We start from the raw sequence: 12,433 nt of genomic DNA, 5'->3' as shown, positions 1-12,433 counted from the left end.
GCCGATACTGCCCTTACTGGAATAGCTCAGGATTTCATGGCCTCCATGACAACCATGGGTCTATCTCAAATAATATCTGGCCCCACGCATGTTGCTGGTCATACCTTGGACCTTGTTTTCTGTATTGGACGGGATGTAGGTGATCTTGGTGTGGAGGATCTTGTATTAGTTCCTTTGTCATGGACAGACCACTTCCTGGTTAGGTTTAAACTCACTGGAACTCATAACCTCTGCAGAGGTGGGGGACCAATTAGAATGGTCCGCCCCAGGAGACTGATGGATCCAGATTGATTGATTGATTTGATTTATTACAGTCAATAGACCAATCAAAAAAAGACATAGAGTCAGTTAAAATCACATAGAAATATTAAAACGATCATAATACATCACTGTACATAGGTGTTTGAATTCATTAAAAACAATGTAAAATTTAATTATCAGATAGTTGAGTCATTTTGATTTTCCTAATTTGGATGGCCGCAGCACTAAATTTGGCAACTACTAAAGACACCTCAGTTAAATGATCACCTAAGAGATAGTTTAGATAAAAAGCTTGGTCCCTGCCTGGAAATGATCGTAAAATGGGAGAAATTAGTTTGCTTCTCAAATCTTGATAGTATAAACAACGAAAAAGGACATGAGCATTAGATTCAGGTTCTTTCATATCGCAAGGGCATAATCTCTCTGAATAAGGGATTTTATTATATCTGCCAAAAAGAATAGCAGAGGGCAAGATATTTAATCTCATTAGAGTAAATGCTCTACGATATTTAGGGAGGTCCAAGGTCGTCAAATACGACATTAATGTACAGTATTTGGGGTTATGTTTTTGCTTCTTGATAAGAAGAAGATGGTTCTGAAAGTCTATATCTTTAATTCGTTGTTTGACTAGTTCTCTAGCAGTTTCATAGTTCAGTTGTGATATATATAAAGGAGAGAGACCTAACATTGATAATTTATGATGAATCATTGTTTCCCAAGGGGAATGATGGTTATCTAAAAGAACATGCGGGGCCAAACTTGAAGGGTTATAAATCAATTTTAACCAATAAAGAATTCTTAACTTCCAGATAATTGCCTCTATGGATTGCATTCCACATTCTAATCTCAGAATGTGGTTAGGTATACAAGTAGGAACTGCTAATATAGCTCTTAAGAAAGAGTTTTGTAGCGTTTCCAACTTTGAAAAATTCGTAGTTGTATTTACCTGGGCTCCGTATATAAGTTGTGGAATTATTTTGGCCACAAATACCTTTATAACCGGGGAAATAAGTTGACCCCCTGTATAATGAAAAAAGGATATTAGAGATTTGGTCGTACGTCTGGCATTCAACAAGGTGGAAGTAACATGTTGCTGTTGGGAACCTGTTGATTGTAAAATGATGCCAAGGTATCTAATATTTTTAGCTTGTTCTATAGGCAAGTTATTCATCCTCCACCGATATTTGGTCCTTTTGTTAGAAAAAACTACCACTTTAGTTTTATTATGGTTAATTATTAGATCTTCTTTAGAGCAAAAAGATGTTAAGGATGCCATTAATCTTTTAAGTCCAATCAGTGTCTGCGATAAGAGCACTATATCGTCGGCATATAACAGACAGGGTCTTGGCATTTTGGCCAACATTGGAGGATGGGAAGAAATGGGTGCAACTGTAGCTATTAAATCATTAATATATAAATTAAATAATAAAGGTGCAAGAATACATCCCTGCTTCACACCCTTAGAGGTAGGAATTTGTTTCGTTAGATGGCCTTTGTTGTTACAACGGATTTGAAGAGATGTATTTCGATATAAACCTTGTATCAAAGCTAGTAAACGGCTATCGATTCCCAGATGTTGTAATTTCGCCCAAAGTCTCGGTCTGGAGATAGAATCGAACGCCGCTTTTAGATTGACAAAGGCAGTATATAAGGCTTTGCCCTTACTATTACTATACTTAGAGATGATATGCTTCAATACCAAGATGTGATCGTAGGGGGAATGACCAACCCGAAAGCCTGGTTGCTCTGGGGCTAGTATATCCATTTGGTTAACCCATTCTAAAAGTTTTCTGTATAAGTAGGTGGCATGTAGCTTTGATATTATATTAAGAAGACTTATAGGTCTATAATTTGCTGGGTCTAGACAAGAACCTTTTTTAAAAATAGGAATTATTATTGTGGTTCCCCAGCCCTCAGGAATAATCATAGAAGAATTAATATTGGTAAAAAGGGCAGCCAAAAATGGAGCCCACCAATTTGCATTTGATTTAAAAACCTCAGGGGGTATATTATCAGGACCTAGGGCTTTATTTGGTTTAAGAGAGGCTATAAGATCTAAAATTTCCTCTATTGTAACTGCTGGCCATATTGGAAATTCTGAAGGTAGATCCAGCTGAGCCTCTATATTAGCCACACTAGTTTGATACAGAGTTGCATAATATTTTTCCCAAACAGAGGGAGCAATGGCACAATCTAATTTAAAACTTGCTTGAGGCCAATGTTGGGTTATTATATGCCAGAATAACGTAGGATTCTTTAATTTGGAAGCCTGGATTAAACTTTGCCATGTTTCTCTTACAGCAAGTTTCTTTTTAGTTTTTATTAACAGCTTAAAGCTTTTCCTAGCTTTCCTAAATTTCTCCAAATAGTCATGAGTACCCTGCATTTTATATGCTTGATGTAAAGCTTTAAGTTGTTTCTTACTTTCAAGACACTCTTGGTCGAACCAAATTTTATTTCTATGACCAACTCTAGATAGAGGTAAAGTTGAAAATGATCTAAGTGTTTCTTGTATATTATTCAACAATTGGTAGAGATGGTGATAAGATGAAATTTCACTATAAATTGAAAGAAATTGATTTTTAATAAAGACCAATTCTGAGGAATTTAATCTAGCAGTAATTTCCAAGTGAAGTTTAGGAATCCATTTTATTTTAGCTGGACGTGTTTCTACTTCTGAAACTTCAAAGGTACATTGATCTAAAAATGGAGGATCGTTCCTACTGTAAATTGAGATAGTCAACGGAAAATGATCACTTTCAAGTCTGGGTATTTTACAAAGTTCTATCAAGTTAAAAATTTCGTGGGATACAAAGATCATATCAATGGTAGATGCACCATTATTCGTTATAAAAGTTAGTTCACCGTCTAAATCTCCATTTGTACGCCCATTCAAAAGTATCAAATTTAATTTCATTGTCAAATGCAATAAATATAATCCAGCCTGATTTATGCCTTTGTCCTTGGATTGTCTCAGAGGGATGTTTACTGGGCCGTCCAGTTCAGGTGGTTCTATAAGGAACTTAGTATACAGTGCCTTATCTGAGGTGCCCATTCTGGCGTTGAAGTCTCCAGCTAATATTAGCATTGCTTCTGGAAAGGAGTCTATCAGATTTAACAGAAAAGACTCCAAATTCAGAAGATAGTTTCTAATCTTTTTTTATCTTTACAAGGGGGAATGTAGACATTGACAATTAGATAAGTAAGTTGTGAAAATTTTACTAATATTGAAAGTGCTAGTCCCAAAAGAGGGTTCAGAGCAATCACTTCTGCTCTTAATCTAGTGGTAACTAAAATTCTAACTCCTCCTTTGGGCCTTCCCCCCCTGTTACTTGGCGAGGCTTCTAGAGAAAAAGGTGTAAATCCATCTAGATAAATTTCATTTAGTGCCCAAGATTCCTGGATTAATATAATATCATAATTCGATATAAAATCTTTAACTGTTGGAATTTGCATTTTACTAAACCAACCCGCAATATTCCATGACACCAATTTCAGTGTCGAATTAGGACCAGTTAATCTTGGTCACTTTACAGGAGATCGAAGATGGTTAAAGTTGCTGGACGTAGTTGGAAGGAGTATATCCACCATGTCCTTTCCCTGAGATTGCGTAGATGAGTTTTTTAAAATGTCTAAATCTTCTTTGACATAATTTAGATGGTCTGAATTGGTATATTCATCCTTTGTAATCCTAAGGGATTTATTTGATATTTGAGTTTTTAAAGTCGATAACAAAAATTCAAGATTTGTTATTATCTCTTTTTTTGAATTATCTGGCAGTGATGTATAAGAGTCAATAACAACTCCTCTGGGGTAAGATTATTGATAGTAGGATATGATACTTCTCGTAGCTCTTCCTGAGATGAAGAAGTTGCATGGGGTCTATCCAGAGAGGGAGCATATTTATCTTTAGCTTGTAACTCAAGGAATTCAGTAGCCTCAGCTTTGTTTTCCATTAAAGGACCAGATCTAGTAGAATTAGACGGCACCAAAGGTTGTGGATAAGCAGTATTTATAAATACTCTAGAAATCAGTAAGTCCTGTTCTAATAGATTCTGTCTTTTGTTGTAAAGATGTTTCGTTATAATGTCATCTCGTAGCGTTATCATGGCTCTAGCAGATGTGTAGTTGTAAAAAATATATTCTATAGAAGAAATCTGATCTAGATGTAATATACCAGGGCTTATAGTTTCTAAAATATCACATAAATGTTGTTTACGCAAATGTTGATTTAGCCAACCTGAAGGTTTGGATAGTTTGATATGACTAGCATATTTCTTTTCAGGATTAGGTTCCATCCCTTAGATTTTAAGTTATGTAGTGCCTCTGAATTCTTGGTGGTTTGTATCCTCAAAGGTAAGACTTGGACACTTCCTGGGGTGGAAAATGACTGTAGAGGTAATTTGTCTATTGTGTCAGAATGAGTAAGTTTTACTGGACTCTTTTGTAGTGGTAAGATAGTTTCTAAATTTGTTCCATCTGATTTATTATTGGTTTTGTTTATGTTTTTATTTTTATTTTTCTTCTTCTGTTTTTTCTTCTTCCTCTTTTGGTTCTTATTTTTGGATTTCGGTGGATCCAAAATTTTGAAAAGTTTATTAAAGTTAAAAGTGTTGGTTCGTTGTGATTTTGATGTCTTCTGATTTTTTGGTTTCTTCTTTTGTTCCTGTTTATAAGATTTTTTGGATCGTCTACAAGTTCCACTTGAAGTCACTAGATGGGGCTGCTGTATCACTGTTGTTTGTGTAAATTTTGTAACAACGTTCCGGGTTGGTTCAACAGTGTTTAACATATCTGTTTTTGATATAACCGGAGTTTTCCGAAGTAGCTCAGTTAAGGTGGAAAGTAATAAATTCGATTCGGCCACAAAGTCCGCAATCTGCATCAACATTTGAGTGGTTGTATGATACCAATTATCTTCTAATGGTGGAGGATACATGAACGAAGAATGAGGCTTTCTTGGGTCATTGAAATAATCAATTTCAGTCGCGTGAGATAATTCAAATGAGTCCCCCCTATGGGATGATTCCAGGGAAGGCATAGAAGTGTTAGAGGGCATATTGTTGAAAAAGGTACCTTCCAAATTGCTTTTTGAGTCTAATTGTTTATCCTGAGAGAGGCACGTCCGACCACTTGCATGTTAGATCCTTGCCCTTCCTGGCTTATAAAAAATGCCAGAGGGGGACTGGTTGAGTGGACCAGGGAAGTGATTAATGCCTCCTTACAACAAGGCAGATTACCCCCTGGTTTAAAGGAGGCAGTGATAAGACCTTTATTGAAAAAATCCTCCCTGGACCCCTCAATGTTAGGCAACTACCGCCCAGTCTCCAATATCCCTTTTTTGGGCAAGATAATAGAGCAGGCGGTGACCGTTCAGCTCCAGAGTTTTTTGGATGAGACAGACTATCTAGATCCATTTCAATCTGGTTTCAGGCCTAGCTATGGAACTGAGATGGCTTTGGTTGCCTTGGTTGATGACCTTCGTAGGGAACTGGACAGGGGGAGTGTGTCCCTGTTAGTTTTACTGGATCTCTCAGCGGCTTTTGATACCATCGACCATGGTATCCTCCTGGGCCGCCTCTCTGGGATGGGACTTGGAGGCACGGTGTTACGATGGCTTCAGTCCTTCCTAGAGGGACAAACCCAGAAGGTGGTTATGGGGGACTCCTGTTCAATCCCTTGGCCATTGACCTATGGGGTCCCTCAGGGTTCAATTCTATCCCCCATGTTATTTAACATCTACATTAAACCGCTGGGAGAGGTCATCCGGAGTTTTGGGGTCCGGTGCCACCAATATGCGGATGACACCCAACTCTATTCCTCCTTTCCACCTAATGATACCAAGGAAGCTGTCCAGGTTCTAAACCGATGCCTGGTATCAGTGATGGACTGGATGGGGATGAACAAGTTGAAATTAAATCCTGACAAGACAGAAGTGCTCCTTGTCAGTCGTAAGGCGGATCAGGGAATAGGGATCCAACTTGTGCTGGATGGGGTAACACTCCCCCTGAAATTGCAGGTGCGCAGTTTGGGGGTACTCCTGGACTCAGCTTTGAGCCTGGAGGCCCAGGTCTCTGCTGTTGCCGGGAGTGCCTTTGCTCAATTAAGATTAGTTCGCCAACTGCGCCCGTTCCTTGACCTGTCAGACTTGACTACGGTGACACATGCCTTAGTTACATCCCGATTAGACTACTGTAACGAGCTCTACGTAGGGCTGCCGTTGAAGACTGTTCGGAAACTTAAATTGGTACAAAGAGCTGCAGCCAGAATGTTAACTGGAGCTGGACTCAGGGAACATACAACCCCTTTGCTATACCAGCTCCACTGGCTGCCAATATGTTTCCGGGCACAATTCAAAGTGCTGGTTTTGACCTATAAAGCCTTATACGGCCTGGGTCCAGGTTATCTGTTAGATTGCCTCTATGAACCTGCCCGGACTTTAAGATCATCCGGTGAGGCCTTGCTCAGTATTCCATCTTTTTCACAAGTTCTTCTTGCTAAGACACAGAACATGGCTTTTTCGTTGGCCGCCCCCAGATTGTGGAATTCCCTCCCTAGTGAAGTGCGATTAGCTTCCTCGCTTTTGTCCTTCCATGCTAAGGTGAAGACGATCCTATTTAAATGGGCCTTTAATTGAATTGTTAATTAATTTTTACCTTGTATTTGACTTAATTCATTTTAACTGTTTTTAACTTTGTATATTTACTGTTTTAATTCTTTATGATTACTTTTGTAAGCCACCCTGAGTTCTTTAGAAAAAGGGCGGGGTATAAATATTTTAAATAAATAAATAAATAAAGTGGCACTTAGGGGAACTCTGGAGGAATGTGACCATGTTATACTTGAGTTCTTGATCTTAAAGGAAGCAACAATGGTAAGTACGGTTCCATGGCAAGTGACCCTAATGAGAAAAGGAATCCAAGATGGGTGGGAGTTTCTAAAACAAGAAATTCTAGAGGCACAATGGCAAACAATTTCATCAAGAAAAAAGGGGAAAGACAGCAGAAGAAGCACTTTGGCTTCACAGAAAGCTTAGAGATGACCTGAAAACAAAACAAGGACACAAACAGGAAGTGGAAGGCCAGACCACAAAGGAAGAGTACAGGCAGGTAGCACAGAATTGCAGGGATGGCATCAGGAAGGCTGAAGCTGAGAATGAGCTGAGGTTAGCGAGAGATGCCAAAAGCAACAAAAAAGCCTTCTTTTGGTACATGCTTAAGAAAAGAGAGAAACGAAACGGTGGTTCAGCTGCTCAGTAAGGATAGCAAAACAATAACAGATGTCAAAGAAAAGGCTGAAGTTCCCAATTCCTACTTTGGCTCAGTCTTCTCCCAAAAGACCCTCCTGGCAAATGTGAAGTACAAGTTGAAGGGACAGGATTGCAGCTTGAAACTGATAGACAAATAGTCAAGGAATGCCTAATCACTTTGAACGAGTTCAAATCTCCAGGGCCTGATGAACTGCATCCTTCAGTATTTAAGGAACTGGCTGAAGAACTCTCAGAATCACTGTCTATTATCTTTGCGAAATCATGGAGGACTGGTGAAGTGCCGGATGACTGGAGGAGAGCTAATGTCCCTATCTTAAAAAAGGAGGAACCGGGAAACTACAGACCAGTCAGCCTAACATCGATCCCTGGGAAAATTCTGGAGCAGATTATAAAGCAGTCAATTTGTAAGGGCCAGAGATTCTGGCCCTCCTCTGTGTGACATTTCAAGTACCTGAAGAGTGTGATCATATCTTCCCCCACTCTTCTCCAGGCTAAACATGCCCAATTCTTTCAGTCTCTCCTCATAGGGCTTTGTTTCTAGTCCCCTGATCATCCTTGTTGCCCTCCTCTGAACCTCTTCCAGTTTGTCTGGATCCTTCTTAAAGTGCAGTTTCCAGAATTGGATGCAGTACTCAAGATGAGGCCTAACCAGTGCTGACTAGAGGCAAAGTAATACTTCACGCGATTTGGAAACTATACTTTTGTTAATGCAGCCTAAAAGAGTGTTTACCTTTTTTGCAGCCACATGAAGCTGTTGACTCATATTCAGCTTGTGATCAACAACTCCAAGATCTTTCTTGCATATAATGCTGAGCCAAGTATCCCACATCTTGTAACTGCACTTAGTTTTTTCCCTAGGTGTAGAACTTTGCACTTATCCCTGTTAAATTTCATTCTGTTGTATTTAGCCCAGTGCTCCAGCCTGTCAAGATCGCTTTGAATTTTGTTTCTGTCTTCCATGATATTAGCTATCCTTTCCAATTCTGTATCATCTGTGAATTTGATAAGCATTCGCTGCACCTCCTCATCCAAGTCATTAATAAAAATGTTGAAGAAAGCTGGGCCCAGGACTGAACCCTGCGGTACCCCACTCTTTACTTCCCCCGAGTTTGAGAAGAAAATAAAGCTGATTTTAATTGAACAATTGTAAGTACAGTCCCATGGCAAGTGACCCTAATGAGAAAAGGAGTCCCAGATGGGTGGGAGTTTCTAAAAAAGGAAATTCTAAAAGCGCAATGGCAAGCTATTCCAACTATGGTGTGGCCGCATTTGGAATACTGTGTACAGTTCTGGTCGCCTCATCTCAAAAAGAATATTATAGAGTTGGAAAAGGTTCAGAAGAGGGCAACCAGAATGATCAAGGGAATGGAGCGACTCCCATCCGAGGAAAGGTTGCAGCATTTGGGGCTTTTTAGTTTAGAGAAAAGGTGGGTCAGAGGAGACATGATAGAAGTGTATAAAATTAAGAACATAAGAACATAAGAAGAGCCTGCTGGATCAGGCCAGTGGCCCATCTAGTCCAGCATCCTGTTCTCACAGTGGCCAACCAGGTGCCTGGGGGAAGCCCGCAAGCAGGACCCGAGTGCAAGAACACTCTCCCCTCCTGAGGCTTCCGGCAACTGGGTTTCAGAAGCATGCTGCCTCTGACTAGGGTGGCACAGCACAGCCATCACGGCTAGTAGCCATTGATAGCCCTGTCCTCCATGAATTTGTCTAATCTTCTTTTAAAGCCGTCCAAGCTGGTGGCCATTACTGCATCTTGTGGGAGCAAATTCCATAGTTTAACTATGCGCTGAGTAAAGAAGTACTTCCTTTTGTCTGTCCTGAATCTTCCAACATTCAGCTTCTTTGAATGTCCACGAGTTCTAGTATTATGAGAGAGGGAGAAGAACTTTTCTCTATCCACTTTCTCAATGCCATGCATAATTTTATACACTTCTATCATGTCTCCTCTGACCCACCTTTTCTCTAAACTAAAAAGCCCCAAATGCTGCAACCTTTCCTCGTAAGGAAGTCGCTCCATCCCCTTGATCATTCTGGTTGCCCTCTTCTGAACCTTTTCCAACTCTAGAATATCCTTTTTGAGATGAGGCGACCAGAACTGTACACAGTATTCCAAATGCGGCCCCACCATAGATTTATACAACGGCATTATGATATCGGCTGTTTTATTTTCAATACCTTTCCTAATTATCGCTAGCATGGAATTTGCCTTTTTCACAGCTGCCGCACACTGGGTCAACATTTTCATCATGCTGTCCACTACAAACCCGTGGTCTCTCTCCTGGTCGGTCACCGCCAGTTCAGACCCCATGAGCGTATATGTGAAATTAAGATGTTTTGCTCCAATATGCATAATTTTACACTTGTTTATATTGAATTGCATTTGCCATTTTTCCACCCATTCACTCAGTTTGGAGAGATCTTTTTGGAGCACTTCACAATCCCTTTTTGTTTTAACAACCCTGAACAATTTAGTGTCGTCAGCAAACTTGGCCACTTCACTGCTCACTCCTAATTCTAGGTCATTAATGAACAAGTTGAAAAGTACAGGTCCCAATACCGATCCTTGAGGGACTCCACTTTCTACAGCCCTCCATTGGGAGAACTGTCCGTTTATTCCTACTCTCTGCTTTCTGCTTCTTAACCAATTCCCTATCCACAAGAGGACCTCTCCTCTTATTCCATGACTGCTAAGCTTCCTCAGAAGTCTTTGGTGAGGTACCTTGTCAAACGCTTTTTGAAAGTCTAAGTACACTATGTCCACTGGATCACCTCTATCTATATGCTTGTTGACACTCTCAAAGAATTCTAATAGGTTACTGAGACAGGACTTTCCCTTGCAGAAGCCATGCTGGCTCTGCTTCAGCAAGGCTTGTTCTTCTATGTGCTTAGTTAATCTAGCTTTAATAATACTTTCTACCAGTTTTCCAGGGACAGAAGTTAAGCCAACTGGCCTGTAATTTCCGGGATCCCCACTGGATCCCTTTTTGAATATTGGCGTTACATTTGCCACTTTCCAGTCCTCAGGCAAGGAGGAGGACTCGAGGGACAAGTTACATATTTTAGTTAGCAGATCAGCAATTTCACCTTTGAGTTCTTTGAGAACTCTCGGGTGGATGCCATCCGGGCCCGGTGATTTGTCAGTTTTTATATTGTCCATTAAGCCTAGAACTTCCTCTCTCGTTACCACTATTTGTCTCAGTTCCTCAGAATCCCTTCCTGCAAATGTTAGTTCAGGTTCAGGGATCTGCCCTATATCTTCCACTGTGAAGACAGATGCAAAGAATTCATTTAGCTTCTCTGCAATCTCCTTATCGTTCATGGCATTGAGAAAGTGGATAGAGAAAAGTTCTTCTCCCTCTCTCATAATACTAGAACTCATGGACATTTAAAGAAGCTGAATGTTGGATGATTCAGGACAGACAAAAGGAAGTACTTCTTTACTCAGCGCATAGTTAAACTATGGAATTTGCTCCCACAAGATGCAGTAATGGCCACCAGCTTGGATGGCTTTAAAAGAAGATTAGACAAATTCATGGAGGACAGGGCTATCAATGGCTACTAGCCATGATGGCTGTGCTCTGCCACCCTAGTCAGAGGCAGCATGCTTCTGAAAACCAGTTGCTGGAAGCCTCAGGAGGGGAGAGTGTTCTTGCACTCGGGTCCTGCTTGCGGGCTTCCCCCAGGCACCTGGTTGGCCACTGTGAGAACAGGATGCTGGACTAGATGGGCCACTGGCCTGATCCAGCAGGCTCTTCTTATGTTCTTAAATGGGGAAAACAGCAGAAGAAGCCAATGTGGCTTCACAAAAAACTTAGAGATGAACTGAAAATGAAAAAGGACACATACAGGAAGTGGAAAGAAGGCCAGGCCACAAAAGAAGAGTACAGGCAGATATCACGACATTGCAGAGATGGTGTCAAGAAGGCTAAAGCTGAGAATGAGCTGAGGTTAGCGACAGATGCTAAAAGCAACAAAAAAGCTTTCTTCAGGTATGTCCATAGTCAAAGACAGAGAAGAAGTGGTGGCACAGCTACTCAGTGACGATGGCAAGATGATAACATGACAAAGAAAAGGCAGAAGTGCTCAATTCCTGCTTTGGCTCAGTCTTCTCCCAAAAAAGGGTCTATGACCCGGGAAACATGAAGTAGAAGGGGCAGGTTTGGAGCTTGAGATTGATAGACAGATGGTCAAGGAATACCTAATCACTTCGAACGAGTTCAAATTGGCAGGGCCTGATAAACTGCATCCTAGAGTAATGAAGGAACTGGCTGAAGAACTCTTGGAACTGCTGTCTATTATCTTTGCGAAATCATGGAGGACTGGTGAAGTGCCAGATGACGAGGAGAGCTAATGTTGTCCCTGTCTTCAAAAGAGATGAACTGGGGAACTACAGACCAGTCAGCCTAACATCAATCCCTGGAAAAACTGTGGAGCAAATTATAAAGCAGTCTGTAAGCACCTTGAAAACAATGCAGTGATTACTAAGAGCCAAAATGGATTTATGAAGAACAAATCATGCCAAACTAATCATATCATGTTTTTTGATTGGGTAACCTCCCTTGTAGACTGTGGGAATGCTATGGACATAATATATCTCAACTTTCAGCAAAGCTTTTGACAAAGCGCCCCATGATATTCTGATTAGCAAGCTAGCTAAATGTGGGTTGGATGGAACAACTATCAGGTGGATCCACAGCTGGCTCCAGAATCATGCTCAAAGAGTGCTTATCAGTAGTTCCTTCTCAAACTGGGTGGAAGTAACAAGTGGAGTACGACGGGTCTCAGTCCGGGACCCAGTGCTCTTCAACATTTTTATTAATGACTTGGATGAGGAGGTACAGAGCATTCTTATCAAATTTGCAGATGATACAAAATTGGGGGGCACAGCTAATACCC

This window comes from Rhineura floridana, chromosome 4 (genome assembly GCF_030035675.1).
Source record: "Rhineura floridana isolate rRhiFlo1 chromosome 4, rRhiFlo1.hap2, whole genome shotgun sequence".
In the NCBI taxonomy this organism is placed as follows: Eukaryota; Metazoa; Chordata; class Lepidosauria; order Squamata; family Rhineuridae; genus Rhineura; species Rhineura floridana.
This window is presented reverse-complemented; position numbering follows the sequence as displayed.